This window comes from Oncorhynchus clarkii, chromosome 12 (genome assembly GCF_045791955.1).
Source record: "Oncorhynchus clarkii lewisi isolate Uvic-CL-2024 chromosome 12, UVic_Ocla_1.0, whole genome shotgun sequence".
Lineage (NCBI taxonomy): Eukaryota > Metazoa > Chordata > Actinopteri > Salmoniformes > Salmonidae > Oncorhynchus > Oncorhynchus clarkii.
Window position 1 is genome coordinate 99,002,623 of NC_092158.1, and position 17,500 is coordinate 99,020,122.

The 17,500-nt window shown below is 44.5% G+C and overlaps 1 protein-coding gene across 1 annotated transcript in view; it reads left to right on the plus strand.

Annotated features, from left to right (window-relative positions):
• Positions 1 to 17,500, plus strand: part of LOC139421735 (RNA binding protein fox-1 homolog 1-like) — a 78,660-nt gene that overhangs the window by 527 nt on the left and 60,633 nt on the right. The gene's annotated exons all lie outside the window — the stretch shown is intronic.

Genomic DNA, 17,500 nt, shown 5'->3' on the forward strand with positions numbered 1-17,500 from the left:
GCGGAGATTTATATCAACCTTGCTGTCTTGTCTCTCTGACGTTTACAACATTGTTTCAATATTTAAATTCGATCTCCAGCTGTCGCATAGTAATGAACGTGTCGGGAGTCGGGACGAGACCTGCGGGCAGGCAGCGTTTCTCAGCCCGTCGAAATCATGAATCAGATGGCATCATTTTTATGGGAGAAACCTAAAACAAAGATATGGAAATGGAAAAAAGGGGTAAAACAAAATGAAGTGCAGCAAGTTTACAGTCTTTCCAGCTTCCTCTTGAGGTGGTTGTGTTAGCTGTTGTTGTTTGGCTAGCTCCTCTTGAAGTGGTTGTGTTAGCTGTTGTTGTTTGGCTAGCTCCTCTTGAAGTGGTTGTGTTAGCTGTTGTTGTTTGGCTAGCTCCTCTTGAAGTGGTTGTGTTAGCTGTTGTTGTTTGGCTAGCTCCTCTTGAAGTGGTTGTGTTAGCTGTTGTTGTTTGGCTAGCTCCTCTTGAGGTGGTTGTGTTAGCTGTTGTTGTTTGGCTAGCTCCTCTTGAAGTGGTTGTGTTAGCTGTTGTTGTTTGGCTAGCTCCTCTTGAAGTGGTTGTGTTAGCTGTTGTTGTTGGCTAGCTCCTCTTGAAGTGATTGTGTTAGCTGTTGTTGTTGGCTAGCTCCTCTTGAAGTGATTGTGTTAGCTGTTGTTGTTTGGCTAGCTCCTCTTGAAGTGATTGTGTTAGCTGTTGTTGTTTGGCTAGCTCCTCTTGAAGTGATTGTGTTAGCTGTTGTTGTTTGGCTAGCTCCTCTTGAAGTGGTTGTGTTAGCTGTTGTTGTTGGCTAGCTCCTCTTGAAGTGATTGTGTTAGCTGTTGTTGTTTGGCTAGCTCCTCTTGAAGTGATTGTGTTAGCTGTTGTTGTTTGGCTAGCTCCTCTTGAAGTGGTTGTGTTAGCTGTTGTTGTTTGGCTAGCTCCTCTTGAAGGGGTTGTGTTAGCTGTTGTTGTTGGCTAGCTCCTCTTGAAGTGGTTGTGTTAGCTGTTGTTGTTTGGCTAGCTCCTCTTGAAGTGGTTGTGTTAGCTGTTGTTGTTTGGCTAGCTCCTCTTGAAGTGGTTGTGTTAGCTGTTGTTGTTTGGCTAGCTCCTCTTGAAGTGGTTGTGTTAGCTGTTGTTGTTGGCTAGCTCCTCTTGAAGTGGTTGTGTTAGCTGTTGTTGTTAGCAAGCTCCTCTTGAGGTGATTGTGTTAGCTGTTGTTGTTGGCTAGCTCCTCTTGAGGTGATTGTGTTAGCTGTTGTTGTTGGCTAGCTCCTCTTGAGGTGATTGTGTTAGCTTTTGTTGTTGGCTAGCTCCTCTTGAGGTGAAAGTGTTAGCTGTTGTTGTTGGCTAGCCCCTCTTGAGGTGATTGTGTTAGCTGTTGTTGTTGGCTAGCTCCTCTTGAGGTGGTTGTGTTAGCTGTTGTTGTTGGCTAGCTCCTCTTGAAGTGGTTGTATTAGCTGTTGTTGTTGGCTAGCTCCTCTTGAAGTGGTTGTGTTAGCTGTTGTTGTTGGCTAGCTCCTCTTGAGGTGATTGTGTTAGCTGTTGTTGTTGGCTAGCTCCTCTTGAGGTGATTGTGTTAGCTGTTGTTTTTGGCTAGCTCCTCTTGAGGTGATTGTGTTAGCTGTTGTTGTTGGCTAGCTTCCTCTTGATGTGGTTGTGTTAGCTGTTGTTGTTGGCTAGCTCCTCTTGAGGTGATTGTGTTAGCTGTTGTTGTTGGCTAGCTCCTCTTGAGGTGATTGTGTTAGCTGTTGTTGTTGGCTAGCTCCTCTTGAGGTGGTTGTGTTAGCTGTTGTTGTTGGCTAGCTCCTCTTGAGGTGATTGTGTTAGCTGTTGTTGTTGGCTAGCTCCTCTTGAGGTGGTTGTGTTAGCTGTTGTTGTTGGCTAGCTTCCTCTTGAGGTGGTTGTGTTAGCTGTTGTTGTTGGCTAGCTCCTGTTGAGGTGGTTGTGTTAGCTGTTGTTGTTGGCTAGCTTCCTCTTGATGTGGTTGTGTTAGCTGTTGTTGTTGGCTAGCTCCTCTTGAAGTGGTTGTGTTGTGCTGTTGTTGTTGGCTAGCTCCTCTTGAGGTGATTGTGTTAGCTGTTGTTGTTGGCTAGCTCCTCTTGAAGTGGTTGTGTTAGCTGTTGTTGTTGGCTAGCTTCCTCTTGAGGTGGTTGTGTTAGCTGTTGTTGTTGGCTAGCTCCTCTTGAGGTGGTTGTGTTAGCTGTTGTTGTTGGCTATCTCCTCTTAAGGTGATTGTGTTAGCTGTTGTTGTTGGCTAGCTCCTCTTGAGGTGATTGTGTTAGCTGTTGTTGTTTGTCTAGCTCCTCTTGAGGTGGTTGTGTTAGCTGTTGTTGTTGGCTAGCTCCTCTTGAAGTGGTTGTGTTAGCTGTTGTTGTTGGCTAGCTCCTCTTATCAACAGGGTACATTTTCTTTCCTCATTGTTATGGATGTATCCATATGAATGTCACTAGAAAACAGCCTAAACAGCTGCTTTGCTGTAGGACATTGAGACTTGTCCCGAAGCCACTCATGCATTGTCTTGGCTGTGTGCTTAGGGTCGTTGTTCTGTTGGAAGATGAACCTTCGTCCCAGTGTGACGTCCTGAGCGCTCTGGAGCAGGTTTTCATCAAGGAACTTTCAGTACTTTGCTCCGTTCTTCTTTGTCTCGATCCTAACGAGTCTCCCAGTTCCTGTCGCTGAAAAACATCCCCACAGCATGATGCTGCCACCACCATGCTTCACTGTAGGGATGGTGCCAGGTTTCCTCCAGACGTGACACTTGGAATTCAGGCCAAAGAGTACTGGTTTCATCAGACCAGAGGTCTGAGAGTCTGTTGGTGCCTTTTGGCAAACACCAAGCGGACTGTGGTGTGCCTTTTACAGAGGAGTGTCTTCTGTCTGGCCACTCTACCATAAAGGCCTGATTTGTGGAGTGCTGTAGAGATGGTTGTCCTTCCCATCTTCCCATTCCCATCTCCACAGAGTAACTCTGGGGCTCTGTCAGAGTGACCATCGGGTTCTTGGTCACCTCCCTGACCAAGGCCCTTCTCCCCTGATTGCTCAGTTTGGCCGGGAGACCAGCTCTAGGAAGAGTCTTGGTGGTTCCAAACTTCTTCACTTCCAGAATGATGGAGGCCACTGTGATCTTGGGGACCTTCAATGTTGCAGACCTTTTTTTGGTACCCTTCCCCAGATCTGTGCCTCGACACAATCCTGTCTCGGAGCTCTAGGTCAATTCCTTCAACCTCATGGCTTGGTTTTTTGCTCTGACATGCACTGTCAACTGTGGAACCTTATATAGACAGGTGTGTGCCTTTCCAAATCATGTCCAATCAATTGAATTTACCACAGGTGGACTCCAATCAAGTTGTAGAAGCATCTCAAGGATGATCAATGCAGTAGTACATTGATCTAAGTGGTGCATTGATCCACTGTCATCCAGGCTTGGCCAGTGTAGGCCGTCATTGTAAATAAGATTTTGTTCTCAACTGACTGTTTGCGTTTGGTCATTATGGGGTATTGTGATGTCAGTATGGGGTATTGTGATGTCAGTATGGGGTATTGTGATGTCAGTATTGGGTATTGTGATGTCAGTATGGGGTATTGTGATGTCATTATGGGGTATTGTGATGTCATTATGGGGTATTGTGATGTCATTATGGGGTATTGTGATGTCATTATGGGGTATTGTGATGTCATTATGGGGTATTGTGTAGATTGATAGTCATTTTTATTCATTTAATCCATATCAGAATAAGGAAGGCTCTGTATTACTGTTATATATTGCCGTTGTATATTACTGTTATATAATACTTTTTTATTAATTTAATCCATATCAGAATAAGGAAGGCTCTGTATTACTGTTATATATTGCCGTTGTATATTACTGTTATATAATACTTTTGTATACACCAGATCGTCTCGGCCATAGTAAGGCGTGTGTGTGTGTGTGTGTGTGTGTGTGTGTGCATGCGTGCGTGCGTGTACACTATACCCTTCACAAGGCTGCAGAATTGGACCTAGTGTAGACTATACCCTTCACAAGGCTGCAGAATTGGACCTAGTGTACACTATACCCTTCATAAGGATGCAGATTTGGACCTAGTGTAAACTATACCCTTCACAGGGCTGCAGAATTGGACCTAGTGCACACTATACCTTTCACAAGGCTGCATAATTGTACCTAGTGTACACTATACCCTTCACAAGGATGCAGAATTGGACCTAGTGTACACTATTCTCCTCAAAGCACTAGGTTATCCGAGGCCTTCACAGCAGGTCTCAAGCTGTGTTCTGATTCGTTGTTTCATTAATAGAATTCATCTGATTTTGAAAGCTGTTTTTTGGAATGCTTCTGTCTAGACACAAACATCCTGTGGTAGTCATTTGATTTATCATCCCTCTCTCTCTCTCTATCATAAATATGTATATTGCCATTCACCCGGAGTGCAATACAATCCAGTATTAGTTTGCATGGTAATGAGAAATATTTTCTCCCTCAAGCACTGAGAAAAACACTTAGTTTTTATTTTCTTGTTTGTCTTTTTAAAGTTGTTTCATGCATGTGTTATTAGTCTTTAGCTTGGAAGGAGAGAACTAGGAGAAGAGAAGTGGTGAAGGAGAGAACTAGGAGAAGAGAAGTGGTGAAGGAGAGAACTAGGAGAAGAGAAGAGAGAAGTAGAGAACTAGGAGAAGAGAAGTGATGAACGAGAGAACTAGCAGAAGAGAAGTGGTGAAGGAGAGAACTAGGAGAAGAGAAGAGAGAAGTAGAGAACTAGGAGAAGAGAAGTGGTGAAGGAGAGAACTAGGAGAAGAGAAGTGATGAACGAGAGAACTAGGAGAAGAGAAGTAATGAAGGAGAGAACTAGGAGAAGAGAAGTGGTGAAGGAGAGAACTAGGAGAAGAGAAGAGAGAAGTAGAGAACTAGGAGAAGAGAAGTGATGAACGAGAGAACTAGGAGAAGAGAAGTAATGAAGGAGAGAACTAGGAGAAGAGAAGTAATGAAGGAGAGAACTAGGAGAAGAGAAGTGGTGAAGGAGAGAACTAGGAGAAGAGAAGTGATGAAGGAGAGAGGGGAGACAGAGAGAGACTGAGTCAGAGGAGGGGGGAGAGACGGAGAGAGGGGAGAGGAAGAGAGAAGGAGAGAGCGCAGAGGGAGAGAGACTGAGAGAGGGGAGAAGGAGAGAGATGGAGAGGGAGTGAGGGGAGAGGGAGAGAGGGGAGAGACGGAGTCAGAGGATTTGAGAGAGACAGGGAGAGGAAGAGAGAAGGAGAGAGGGGAGAAGGAGAGAGTGCAGAGGGAGAGAGACTGAGAGAGGGGAGAAGGAGAGAGGGGAGAAGGAGAGAGGGGAGAGGAAGAGAGAAGGGGAGAAGGAGAGAGGGAGAGAGACGGAGAGAGGGGAGATGGAGAGGGGAGAGGGAGAGAGGGGAGAAGGAGAGAGGGGAGATGGAGAGAGGGAGTAGCATCACACTTCTCATAACTCTAGTAGAGGAAAGACACAGAGCAGGAAAATGAGTTGTACATCTGGAAAACCTCTCCCTCTCCTTTCCCTCATACGCTCATTACCCCACCCCCGCGTCTGTCTTTATATTTCTCTCTCCGTCTCCGTCCCGCTCACACTTAATCAACCCTCTCCTTTCCCTGTTTCTTTAGTCCGCTTTCCCACTCTGTCTATCTCTATCCCACTCACCCCCCTCTCTCTTTCTCTCACTCGCTCTATAGTCTGAGTCTATATGTTGAGGCACGAGGCAAGAGAGAGAGAGAGAGAGAGAGGGGGGGGGGAGTAGAGAGAGATTACCTCATCTGGCTGGCCTGTTTATAGAGTGACGTCATCCCCCACTCCACTGTCTGCTCTCTGTTAAAGTAGCGAGAGAGAGAGAGAGAGAGAGAGAGAGAGAGAGAGGGGAGAGAGAGAGAGAGAGAGAGAGAGAGAGAGAGAGAGTTTGAGTTTTAAATACTCTTTATTGGGTCTGGGGGCCCACCACACAATAAATACTCATACAAAACCACAGTTACACATCAATTAAAAACACAACTCCAATTCCTCCTCCACAGTAACAAAACACAACAGCCTCTGAATACCCCATATACTCAAAAACAGATCAATATTGTTGACAAGTTTATAATAAGCAAACTCAACCCTTAGTCTCGCTGCCAACATTCCCTCCAGCATTCCCACCACATCCACAGACCCCTGTCCCCGAATGCTGTTCTTTCGGGTCTTCCATATCGCTAATTTTGCTGCCCCTAACACAAAATTAAGCAACACAACTACACCCTTTTGACTGAACCTGTACTTTGGCCCAAATATATACAGTTGGGAAGAGAAAACCTCTCCCAACGTTGAGAACCAATCAGTGATCAGATCAATCATCCCAACCAACCTGGGACACAGTAAAAACAGATGTGCCAGAGATTCATCTTCAGCACAGAATGGACACCCCTCCCCAACAGTAGGGTCCAGGTGTACCAGATGCATGTTGGTGGCTATAGCTCCATGTATTATCCTCCATTGGAGGTCAGCTGTCCTCTTATCAATAGGCAGTTTATACAATGATCGCCAACAGCCTTTTGGAGAAGCACCTGGACCAAGCACATCCGCCCACCTCGTCGATTTTACCCCTTCCAGGGAAGAGGCATGGGACACCTTCACACATGTTCTGTACATAGCCTTCTTTCCCACCTCGTTGAACTCCCCCAGCTCCGGGGTATCGAAGGAAAGCAGCATCCCCGCGTCCTCCTCAAATGCCCCCATCGCAGCACTAACAATCAGTGCAGGGAACACATAATCCAGACCCTCCTTCCACCGATCAGAATTGGAAATGTCAGTCACATACTGCAGATGAAGCACTGGCAAGGAGTCGCAGACCTCATCGACGACCTTCCTCAGTAGGCGAGATGATCGGATCCCCGCTCTTTCTCTCAGCTCCTCCAATCTGCTCCTGCTCCGCATCAGATGACCCAGCTTGGTACACCCCACGCCTAATAGGCATGAACGTAGGCTAGCTGAAACCAGAGCACGGGACTGGATGGCAGTGTTATGAAAAAGAGGCTCTTCAAAAAGCCACATCCCTGGTGGCGTGCCGGTCTTACGGGACTTGACAAAGACTCTCCAAGCCTGCATAACAGACTCATAAAATGGAGTCAGGCCAGTCAAATCACCCCCCTCCAGCTTTAAGAGGAAAATATGTTTGTCTAAGCCCAAACAGCCCGCTCTCCTCATCAATATGTAGGCTGTTTCGACCCAGCTAGAACAGTCTCTGTACAACAATCTCTGAACTGCTTGGAGCCGGAAAGCCGTGATCCTAGAGGAAATGTCCACCAGGCCTTGCCCACCCTCGTGCAGTGGCAGATACAGGGCTGCAGCTTTGATCCAGTGTTGTCCAGACCAGAAGAAATTGACAAGGGTCCTCTGAAGCTCTTGTATCAGACCCTTTGGTGGCTGTAAAATCATTAGTCTGTGCCACAGGGTAGAAGCAGCAAGATTATTAGCTACCAGGACCCGTCCCCTATAGGACAGCTGGGGCAACACCCATTTCCACCTTGACAGTCTGGCACACACTTTCTCCACTACACCCTCCCAGTTCTTTTTCTGAAAGACATCGGAGCCTAGAAAAACTCCCAAAGTCTTCATTCCATCTCTGCCCCACTGAAGCCCCCCTGGTAACCGTGGAGCGGACCCCATCTGAAGCTGACCTGCCCACAGCGCTTCACTCTTTCCCCAATTGACTCTAGCTGAGGAGGCCCCCTCATACACCTTTAAAGTGTTTGAGAGAACCTTAACATCCTCACCCCCTGTAATAAAAACGATCACGTCATCTGCATACGCAGACAGTGCTATCGTGGGACCCTTCATTACACCTGGCACAGAGAAACCAGTAAGCTTCGCTCTTAAAAAACAAAGCATTGGTTCAATCGCCAGACTATATAACTGCCCTGAAATTGGGCATCCCTGCCTGATGCCCCTTTCGACAGGGATGGGGCAACTCAAACCACCACCAACCTTCACCATACACGAGGCTCCAGCATACAGTAAATTCACCCAAGACAGAAAAACATCCCCAAACCCAAAGGCTTTCATTGTTTTAAACAAGTACTGGTGGTCCACACGATCAAAAGCCTTCTCCTGATCCAACGAAAGTAAACCCACATTTACAGCAGACAGTTTACAAATGTCTAAAACATCTCTTATCAGAAACAAGTTGTCAACAATAGAGCGATCAGGTACACAGTAGGACTGGTCCTTGTGGATCAACAATCCCAGATAGTCTTTCAACCTGTTTGAGAGACATTTAGAAACAATTTTGTATTCTGCGCACAGCAAGGCAACAGGTCTCCAATTTTTTATGAGAGCCAAATCCCCCTTTTTTGGCAACAGTGAAAGCACCGCACGTTGACAGGATACAGGAAGAGAACCCTCATGAAAAGATTCACACACCACTTCATAAAAATCCTCCCCAATAGACCCCCAAAAGTGCTTGTAAAACTCAGATGGTAAACCATCGATGCCAGGGGCTCGGCCTGTTGAGAGCTGCATAACTGCTGTGGACAGCTCTTGCAGTGTAATATCAGCGTCCAATGCGACTCTCTGCTCAGGTCCCAATTGAGGAAGACCGTGTAACAACTGTTCAGTACATAAAGAGTCACAATCCTCTGCCTTATAAAGGGATGAGTAAAAATCCACGGCATGTTGACGCATTTCAATATCATTCGTGGTCACCTTCCCATCAGGGAGACGAAGGCAGACCATCTGTTTGCGTTGAAATTTCGACTGTCCTAGGTTGAAAAAAAAAGCGCTAGGAGCATCCATATCCTTGAGGGAAGCGAAACGAGACCTAATCAAGGCACCCTTCACTCTTTCATGCAGAAACGACCTCAGTTCATGTCTCTTGTCCTGTAAGTTCATGACTAGTCCAGGGTCGTTCTGAGTGAGCAGCTTCAATTCAGTAGATTTGATGTCCTGTTCAAGGGCCTTGATAGTCTCTTTAACCTCAATTTGAGACAGAGCAGTATACTGTTGACAAAAAACTCGTATTTGGGCCTTCCCAACCTCCCACCATTGTCTCAAGGACTCAAAATTCCCTTTTATACCCCTCCATTTTTCCCAAAACAACAAAAACCTGTCACAAAACATGACATCATGTAACAATTTAACATTAAAATACCAGTAAGGCGATGACCGTCGTGGACAGGACAAGTGAATATCAACAGTAACAATATGATGATCAGAGAAACCCACAGGAGTAATGGCACACTTTCCAACCCTACTACAGTAGTGATCAGATACATACAACCTGTCTAACCTTGCTGCACTGACACGACCTTCATTCATTTTTAGCCATGTGTACTGCCTAACTTTTGCATTCCTTACTCTCCACACATCAGAAAGCTCAAACTCAGTTAATAGGCCAGACAGGCAAGTGGCTGACCGCAGGTGAGGTTCTTCAGCGGTGCGATCAACAGTAAAATCCACTGTACAGTTCCAGTCACCCCCTAAAACCATACACCCCTCTTGGTCACACTGTCTTAAGGTTTCCTTTATTTGATCAAATATAGCAATACGCTCTGCACCCTCATTCGGAGCATAAACATTCAAAAAAACAAACAGAAACCCCATAACATCCACCTTGACCAATAAAACCCGACCCTTGACAATCTCTGTTGTAGATACCACAGTCACCCCTAAGCCTGAGGAAAACAAGATGGCCACCCCAGCACTGAAATTAGTACCATGACTGAGTACATGCTGCCCCTCCCACCACATACCCCAGTCAACCTCATTTTCCTCATCACTATGTGTCTCCTGTAGGAAAACTACATTAAGCCTTTTCTGTTTTATTACTTCTAGTACCCAAGCCCTCTTAGTCCTGTCCCTTCCCCCATTAATATTGAGAGAACCTACCCTTAGTACCTCCATATAGAAAAGAGAAAAGAAAAGCAGAAGAAACCACAGAGAAACCAACGAGAAAAAAGACACCCTATGAAGCATGATCATCATCATTATTTTTCTTTCTTCTCTTAACCTGAACACGTTTCCCACCACCTTTTGCTGCTGCAACAGCAGTAATAAATTTCCTCAAGCGAAACCGCTTCTTCTCACTCAATTGGTCTAACCCCACCGTCTTCTGTAACATCACAGCTGACCTCACAAACTTATCAACATCAAAATAATCTGCCAATTTGACAGATTTCCCAAAAGTCTGATCCAGAAACTAATTTACCTCCTCTAGATCATAAACTGAGTCCTCACCAGCAGCTGTCATATCTAAAGAGATATCCATATCATTCTCCTGATCTTCAGCTGAGACCACAGACAACTGACTCCCCTCTACCACATCCCTTTCAACACTCCCCACTTGCACCTCATCACTCGTACCAGGCATCTCCTCCACTACCTGGGAGACTAGCCCCACCTGAACATCACTACTCATAGTAGTCATCTTCTCCACTAACTGGGAGCCTAGCTCCACATGAACCCCAGCACTCGTAGTGGGCATCTCCTCTACTGCCTTGGAGCTTAGCTCCACATGAAAACCCTCATGTACCTCATTACTCGTAGTGGGCATCTCTTCCACTACCTGGGAGCCTAGCTCTACATGAACCCCAGCACTTGTAGTGGGCATCTCCTCCACTACCTGGGAGCCTAGCTCCACATGAAACCCCTCCTGAACCTCATTACTCGTAGTGGGCATCTTCTCCACTACCTGGGAGCCTCGCTCCACATGAAACCCCTCCTGTACCTCGTTACTCACAATGGGCATATCCTCCACTACCTGGGAGCCTAGCTCCACATGAACCCCCTCCTTTACCCCAGCACTCATACTGGGCACCTGCTCACCAGTCTGAGGAACTGGCTCTTCAGATACATCCTTACCTTCTACAACAATACTTTTCCGTAGCATAACATTTCCCTCTAATACAAGTTGCAACCCCGTGCCCTCAACGGGGATAACTTGTTCCTCAGCACCAGGTGCTTGTGGCTGCTCTGCCGCTGTCGGCCCACCTCTCCCTACATCAGTGGGCCCAGGCGTTATGAGGACCACCTGCGCCCCTCCCTCGGCCTTCTCCCTTTTCGGGCAAGCATGTCGCTTATGACCAACATCCCCACACTCAAAACACCGTTGACTACCCGTACTAGCATAAGCCATATACAATCTATTGTCATACTTGACTTTAAACGATAACTCTAAAGTCTGCTCCGGTGAGTCCAAAAACATAAACACCTGTCGCCGAAATGACATTACCTGTTTCAACGCCGGGTGTTTGCAACCCAACGGAACAACCTTAATTGAACTGGCGAACTTCCCAAAGCGCAATAACTCGCGCTCCAACAGCTCATTTGGAATAAACGGTGGTACATTTGAAATCGTTACCCTTGTTGACGGAGAAAAAAGCGGCGTAACTTGAATAAACATTCCTTTAAGAATTACACCATGCTCAACCATCCGATCAACCAGACATTCTTCTTTAAGAAATACCACCACAGCTTTATTCATCCGGGATGCATAAGCAATATTCTCATAGCCTACCTTCTCTCCTACGGCGACCAGAAACTCCTCCACCGTGACAGTAGCTTCAGTAACACACCTAAAGCCGTGCCGAAGTGACAGGGACGGCATCCCCATTCGGGCTGCCATCCCCGCCAAAATCAGGGTAATTTCGATACGAAAAACAAAAAACTTAATTCTACCACAACAAAAAAAGTAAAAATAATAACCTTAATCATGCACAGAAGAAAACCAAGAAATAGCAAACCGAAAGAAAGTTGTGAATATCTAACTCTCCACAACACACGCACTCCTTCACTCAAACAATTCCCAGCATGCACCAATCACTCCCAGCATGCAGAGAGAGAGAGAGAGAGAGAGAGAGGGGGGGGGGGGGAGAGAGGGAGAGACAGAGAGAGAGAGAGAGAGAGACAGAGAGAGAGAGAGAGAGAGAGAGAGAGACAGAGAGACAGAGAGAGAGAGAGAGAGAGAGAGAGAGAGAGAGAGAGAGAGAGAGAGAGAGAGAGAGAGAGACAGAGAGACAGAGAGAGAGAGAGAGAGAGAGAGAGAGAGAGACAGAAAGACAGAGAGAGAGAGAGAGAGAGACAGAGAGAGAGAGAGACAGAGAGAGAGACAGAGAGAGAGAGAGAGAAAGCCATCACACCAGCAAGATGTGTGACCTTTTGCCACAAGAAAAGGTCAACCAGTGAAGAATAAACACATTGATGTTTATTTTCCCTTTATACTTTAACCATGTGTACATCGTTACAACACTGCATATATACATAATGACATTTATAATGTCTTTATTGTTTTGAAACTTCTGTGAGTGTAATGTTTACTGTTCATTTTTATTGTTTATTTCACTTTTGTATATTATCTACCTCACTTGCTTTGGCAATGTTAACACATGTTTCCCATGCCAATAAAGCCCCTTGAATTGAATTGAGAGAGCGAGACAAACACCTACCTGGAGGTAACAGCATCCCCTCCCCAATATGCCCCCCTTGACACAACTACAACAAAACAAAACTGGGTTACAACTCTGTCAGACGCTGGGTGTGTACATAGTCAACGGTAGGCTTCGAGGGGACTCCTATGGTAGGTACACCTATAGCTCATCTCTTGGCAGTAGTACTGTAGACTACTTAATCACGGACCTCAACCCAGAGTCTCTCAGAGCGTTCACAGACAGCCCACTGACCTCAACCCAGAGTCTCTCAGAGCGTTCACAGACAGCCCACTGACCTCAACCCAGAGTCTCTCAGAGCGTTCACAGACAGCCCACTGACCTCAACCCAGAGTCTCTCAGAGCGTTCACAGACAGCCCACTGACCTCAACCCAGAGTCTCTCAGAGCGTTCACAGACAGCCCACTGACCTCAACCCAGAGTCTCTCAGAGCGTTCACAGACAGCCCACTGACCTCAACCCAGAGTCTCTCAGAGCGTTCACAGACAGCCCACTGACCTCAACCCAGAGTCTCTCAGAGCGTTCACAGACAGCCCACTGACCTCAACCCAGAGTCTCTCAGAGCGTTCACAGACAGCCCACTGACCTCAACCCAGAGTCTCTCAGAGCGTTCACAGACAGCCCACTGACCTCAACCCAGAGTCTCTCAGAGCGTTCACAGACAGCCCACTGACACCCCCCAATCAGATCACAGCAAAATCACAGTCGTCCGGGTTTGGCCAGTCATTATAATTAAGAATTTGTTCTTAACTTGTCTAGTTAAATAAACACGTAAGAATACTTGAACAGAGTAATACTCAATCATGAGGCATCAAAGCCAAAGGAACTGAGTAATATTAAGAAATGCTGTAGATGGAAGGAAAGTAGTGTGGAAACCTACTGAGAAAACAATTAGGCAACAACACATTCAATCCCTTTTAGACAACTTCCTGGACGTGAAAGCCTAAAGTGTATTTTTAACATTTCAAACCTAATCTAAATCTAAACATGTCTGATGAAGAATGCAGAAACCTAAAATGTACAAATATCACACCCCCAAGAGATGCCAATCTCTACAATAACATTGGTTGGAGGGGGGGGGGGGGGTATATAGACAGTAGAGGACTGGGTCTATAGGGTATATAGACAGTAGAGGACTGGGTCTATAGGGTATATAGATAGTAGAGGACTGAGTCTATAGGGTATATAGACAGTAGAGGACTGGGTCTATAGGGTATATAGACAGTAGAGGACTGGGTCTATAGGGTATATAGACAGTAGAGGACTGGGTCTATAGGGTATATAGACAGTAGAGGACTGGGTCTGTAGGGTGTATAGACAGTAGAGGACTGGGTCTATAGGGTATATAGACAGTAGAGGACTGGGTCTATAGGGTATATAGACAGTAGAGGACTGGGTCTATAGGATATATAGACAGTAGAGGACTGGGTCTATAGGATATATAGACAGTAGAGGACTGGGTCTATAGGGTATATAGACAGTAGAGGACTGGGTCTATAGGGTATATAGACAGTAGAGGACTGGGTCTATAGGGTATATAGACAGTAGAGGACTGGGTCTATAGGGTATATAGACAGTAGAGGACTGGGTCTATAGGGTATATAGACAGTAGAGGACTGGGTCTATAGGGTATATAGACAGTAGAGGACTGGGTCTATAGGGTATATAGACAGTAGAGGACTGGGTCTATAGGGTATATAGACAGTAGAGGACTGGGTCTATAGGGTATATAGACAGTAGAGGACTGGGTCTATAGGATATATAGACAGTAGAGGACTGGGTCTATAGGGTATATAGACAGTAGAGGACTGGGTCTATAGGATATATAGACAGTAGAGGACTGGGTCAATAGGGTATATAGACAGTAGAGGACTGGGTCTATAGGGTATATAGACAGTAGAGGACTGGGTCTATAGGGTATATAGACAGTAGAGGACTGGGTCGATAGGGTATATAGACAGTAGAGGACTGGGTCTATAGGGTATATAGACAGTAGAGGACTGGGTCTATAGGGTATATAGACAGTAGAGGACTGGGTCTATAGGATATATAGACAGTAGAGGACTGGGTCTATAGGGTATATAGACAGTAGAGGACTGGGTCTATAGGGTATATAGACAGTAGAGGACTGGGTCTATATGGTATATAGACAGTAGAGGACTGGGTCTATAGGGTATATAGACAGTAGAGGACTGGGTCTATAGGGTATATAGACAGTAGAGGACTGGGTCTATAGGGTATATAGACAGTAGAGGACTGGGTCTGTCTCTATAGGATATATAGACAGTAGAGGACTGGGTCTATAGGGTATATAGACAGTAGAGGACTGGGTCTATAGGGTATATAGACAGTAGAGGACTGGGTCTATAGGATATATAGACAGTAGAGGACTGGGTCTATAGGGTATATAGACAGTAGAGGACTGGGTCTATAGGGTATATAGACAGTAGAGGACTGGGTCTATAGGGTATATAGACAGTAGAGGACTGGGTCTATAGGATATATAGACAGTAGAGGACTGGGTCTATAGGGTATATAGACAGTAGAGGACTGGGTCTATAGGGTATATAGACAGTAGGAAAACACATGCTCATTTCCCATGTTAACTGTATATTAGTTATTAGTGTTGATTTGATGATGTGTTTTTCCACCTACATGTGAAATGTCAAACTAAATCAAAGGCTTTTTGGAATCACGCAAAGCAGGTTTATCAATTATAGTGGGTGGAGGATAAAATATATCTGATATTCAATATGTTAGGAATCCAATTTATCTCCCTCCGCCCCTCCCTCCCTCCCTAGAGTCTCAGTTCTCTCCAGTCATCAGTGTCTGTTTCTCTCTCTCTCCCTCCACACCTCCCTCCCTCCCTAGAGTCTCAGTTCTCTCCAGTCATCAGTGTCTGTTTCTCTCTCTCTCCCTCCACACCTCCCTCCTTCCCTAGAGTCTCAGTTCTCTCCAGTCATCAGTGTCTGTTTCTCTCTCTCTCCCTCCACCCCTCCCTCCTTCCCTAGAGTCTCAGTTCTCTCCAGTCATCAGTGTCTGTTTCTCTCTCCCTCTGCCCCTCCCTCCCTCCCTAGAGTCTCAGTTCTCTCCAGTCATCAGTGTCTGTTTCTCTCTCTCTTCCTCCGCCCCTCCCTCCCTCCCTAGAGTCTCAGTTCTCTCCAGTCATCAGTGTCTGTTTCTCTCTCTCTCCCTCTGCCCCTCCCTCCCTCCCTAGAGTCTCAGTTCTTTCCAGTCATCAGTGTCTGTTTCTCTCTCTCTCTCTCTCCTTTCATTCCTCCTCTCCAGCATTATATGTCAAAAACACGTCTCTCTTCTCCCCCTCTGACTATTAGATGAAACTTCTGATGCTGCAGAAAAATACCAGATATATAGTTATAGTAGTCTAGTATCCTACATAGTTATAGTAGTCTAGTATCCTACATAGTTATAGTAGTCTAGTATCCTACATAGTTATAGTAGTCTAGTATCCTACATAGTTATAGTAGTCTAGTATCCTACATAGTTATTGTAGTCTAGTATCCTACATAGTTATAGTAGTCTAGTATCCTACATAGTTATAGTAGTCTAGTATCCTACAAAGTTATAGTAGTCTAGTATCCTACATAGTTATAGTAGTCTAGTATCCTACATAGTTATAGTAGTCTAGTATCCTACATAGTTATAGTAGTCTAGTATCCTACATAGTTATAGTAGTCTAGTATCCTACATAGTTATAGTAGTCTAGTATCCTACATAGTTATAGTAGTCTAGTATCCTACATAGTTATAGTAGTCTAGTATCCTACATAGTTATAGTAGTCTAGTATCCTACATAGTTATAGTAGTCTAGTATCCTACATAGTTATAGTAGTCTAGTATCCTACATAGTTATAGTAGTCTAGTATCCTACATAGTTATAGTAGTCTAGTATCCTACATAGTTATAGTAGTCTAGTATCCTACATAGTTATAGTAGTCTAGTATCCTACATAGTTATAGTAGTCTAGTATCCTACATAGTTATAGTAGTCTAGTATCCTACATAGTTATAGTAGTCTAGTATCCTACATAGTTATAGTAGTCTAGTATCCTACATAGTTATAGTAGTCTAGTATCCTACATAGTTATAGTAGTCTAGTATCCTACATAGTTATAGTAGTCTAGTATCCTACATAGTTATAGTAGTCTAGTATCCTACATAGTTATAGTAGTCTAGTATCCTACATAGTTATAGTAGTCTAGTATCCTACATAGTTATAGTAGTCTAGTATCCTACATAGTTATAGTAGTCTAGTATCCTACATAGTTATAGTAGTCTAGTATCCTACATAGTTATAGTAGTCTAGTATCCTACATAGTTATAGTAGTCTAGTATCCTACATAGTTATAGTAGTCTAGTATCCTACATAGTTATAGTAGTCTAGTATCCTACATAGTTATAGTAGTCTAGTATCCTACATAGTTATAGTAGTCTAGTATCCTACATAGTTATAGTAGTCTAGTATCCTACATAGTTATAGTAGTCTAGTATCCTACATAGTTATAGTAGTCTAGTATCCTACATAGTTATAGTAGTCTAGTATCCTACATAGTTATAGTAGTCTAGTATCCTACATAGTTATATTAGTCTAGTATCCTACATAGTTATAGTAGTCTAGTATCCTACATAGTTATAGTAGTCTAGTATCCTACATAGTTATAGTAGTCTAGTATCCTACATAGTTATAGTAGTCTAGTATCCTACATAGTTATAGTAGTCTAGTATCCTACATAGTTATAGTAGTCTAGTATCCTACATAGTTATAGTAGTCTAGTATCCTACATAGTTATAGTAGTCTAGTATCCTACATAGTTATAGTAGTCTAGTATCCTACATAGTTATAGTAGTCTAGTATCCTACATAGTTATAGTAGTCTAGTATCCTACATAGTTATAGTAGTCTAGTATCCTACATAGTTATTGTAGTCTAGTATCCTACATAGTTATAGTAGTCTAGTATCCTACATAGTTATAGTAGTCTAGTATCCTACATAGTTATAGTAGTCTAGTATCCTACATAGTTATAGTAGTCTAGTATCCTACATAGTTAT